Source organism: Gavialis gangeticus, unplaced genomic scaffold, assembly GCF_001723915.1.
Source record: "Gavialis gangeticus isolate Ggan-Ray unplaced genomic scaffold, GavGan_comp1, whole genome shotgun sequence".
In the NCBI taxonomy this organism is placed as follows: Eukaryota; Metazoa; Chordata; order Crocodylia; family Gavialidae; genus Gavialis; species Gavialis gangeticus.
In genome coordinates this window covers 4,582,250-4,584,574 of record NW_017729009.1, presented here as the reverse complement: position 1 = coordinate 4,584,574, position 2,325 = coordinate 4,582,250, and the positions used below count along the sequence as shown (strand labels likewise).

The following is a 2,325-nucleotide window of genomic DNA, read 5'->3' as shown; positions in this document are numbered from 1 at the left end:
GTGCCACCATGCCTTGTCACTGTGCAGCTCATTCCATGGAGCAGCGAGGGAGGAGGGCAGCCTCCAGCTCTCCTGCTCCCTCTCAAGTTGTTCCCCTTTTCTCCTTCATCTCATGCAGTGCCAGATCTCAAGGATTGTAATATTTGCTTCAGCATGTTAGCAAATCCTCCTCATGCTCCATGAGGTCACCTTCCTTAATCTATGATGTCTGATTGCATAACAGTGATACCGAACAAATAGCTTACATTTAATCTTCGTTTCCTTTCATCTCAAGTGCCAAACGAATTCCTGGACAGTCACTGCTTCAGCACAGGGCTGGAGTCATGCACTGGTCACATTAACTTTAAAAAGGAGTCATATGAAATGGGCTAAAAGGAGGAAATATGAACTTGGTTCCAAAGTCTCTGTTGCAGCAGCCAAGCCAGTGAAGGGTCCCAGAGCAGAACTGCCACTTGCAATTTCAAATGCTCAAATATCAATCTGCCCTCCCTCCCCCACTCCCCCTGTTCCCAATTCTATAATTAAGGGCAGTGATCAATTCTCATTACTCAGCCTTCGACAACACCCGCGCTCTGCATTCAGTCCAGGTGCCCAGGGGAGAGGAAAAGTGCAAGAACCTAAATGGATATAATAGTTAGGTAATTCTGGTCCCTATATAATAGGCATTGACAAATGAGAGAGAAAGCACTCCAGACTCTGGGAAAATGAGTTCCCTGATCAATACTTCATTAATGTATAAATATGCAGAGCCCTGTTCTCAGAAGAAGTGCTAGCCCCAGTTTTACTTGGCTTAAACAAGTTCAGGGCTTTGATGAGAGGCAGTATAGGCCTCTCATCAAAGTAAGAGATCACGGTTTCTGTTCCTTGCTCTATCACAATTCCCCATATGACCTTTGCCATATCACACAGATTGTCTCTGTTTGTCCGCTCAGCTCCTCTGTGCACACAGGTGATGTTTTCAAAAGTGCTTTGGGGGCTTAGCAAGCTTAGTCCCATTTCCAGAAGTGACAAGGAGCCAGTGAAGCAGTCCCCTTGCTGTAACAGCATAACAGGCAGCCTGATCAAAAGCCCTCTGAAGTTAATGATAGTCTATCTCCTGATTCTGGCTTAGGCCCAAGCATACATGAAAATTGGAACATAGGATTATTATTATTGCTGTAGCTTCTAGACGTCTTAAACCTGCTGTACCAGGTGCTGCACAAATACATAGGAAACTACAATCCCTACTCTAAAGATGAGCTCTGATCAGGTCTGGCTAATGCTGTAAGAGATTTCTGGGGTTTATGACCTGGAAATGAAAATGCACTCCCTGCAAAAAAATCCCATTTAGCATGCAGTTCTCAGTGCAGACTGACCAGCTTGTGTGTTTGGAGAACAAAAGGCGATGCGACATATGAGTCTCCTCTCTCTGGCGCTGACTCACAGCTCCTACACAATCGCTGTCAAAGCCCTCAATGCAATTCCAAGCCAATGCATAAACAACCCAAATTCAACCATTTCTAGCTCTGCAACACAGAAGACAGTGTCTTAATGGTGCACTCTAAACACTGGCAAGTGCTAGCCTTGTGGGGCAATGGGGTAATCACAGGCGGCAGGAAGACTGAAAAAGCACATTGGAGCAGGGCGTTCCATCTCCCAGGCCCTAGCAAGCAAGGCTCTGTACTATGTTGGCTAACACATTTAAAGGTCTAGCATAAACAATGCAGCCTTAAATGTATAAGAGGAACCCAGGCTTTATTTTGCTCAGCTTAGCACATGTTCAAGTCTACCCTACTTTGTCTATGCTTGGCATTTGGAACAAGCTAGCTCACAAGTCTTAGCTAACAGCACACCTCTGGGTCTGATGTTTGATTCTTGGGTTTAAAAGATGAAGGAATATTCCAGGCTTCTCTGCATTACAGGGCTACTGCTGCCACAGCTATGTCAGCAGAGGGACGGGGGCAAACTCCCTCCTGGTGATGTGACATGGGAGCAGAAGGGGTTGTTCTTTCTGCTTCTTTCCACCACCTGCCTGTCTGCTGACAGAAACTGTCTTCTGTCAGCATAACTGTGTCCAGACAGGGAGGGTTGTCCGCACAACTACTTTGGCAACACTTTGTACCGTGGACCAAACTGCCAGCATCAATACTTTAGTTGGAATTTGTGCATCTAGTGATTCAGTCCCAAATGGAATATGGGCTACTGTCAGCAATTTTATATTCCTTTTTTATTTTTTAAAGGCAGCCAGAAACCTAAGAAACTGGAATTGGATTCCTCATCTGGTTGGTAGAGAGAGAAACTCTTCACCATTACACAGTTGTTTGAGAGATTGGTTGGTCTCAGTCC

The 2,325-nt window shown here is 45.4% G+C and overlaps 1 long non-coding RNA gene across 1 annotated transcript in view; it reads right to left on the bottom strand.

Annotated features, from left to right (window-relative positions):
- Nucleotides 1-446, bottom strand: part of LOC109292694 — an 8,407-nt gene extending 7,961 nt beyond the window's left edge. The window contains exon 1 of the long non-coding RNA XR_002096169.1: nt 246-446. This is a non-coding gene — a long non-coding RNA (uncharacterized LOC109292694). The remainder of the gene's footprint in view (nt 1-245) is intronic.
- Nucleotides 447-2,325: the final 1,879 nt, after the last annotated feature.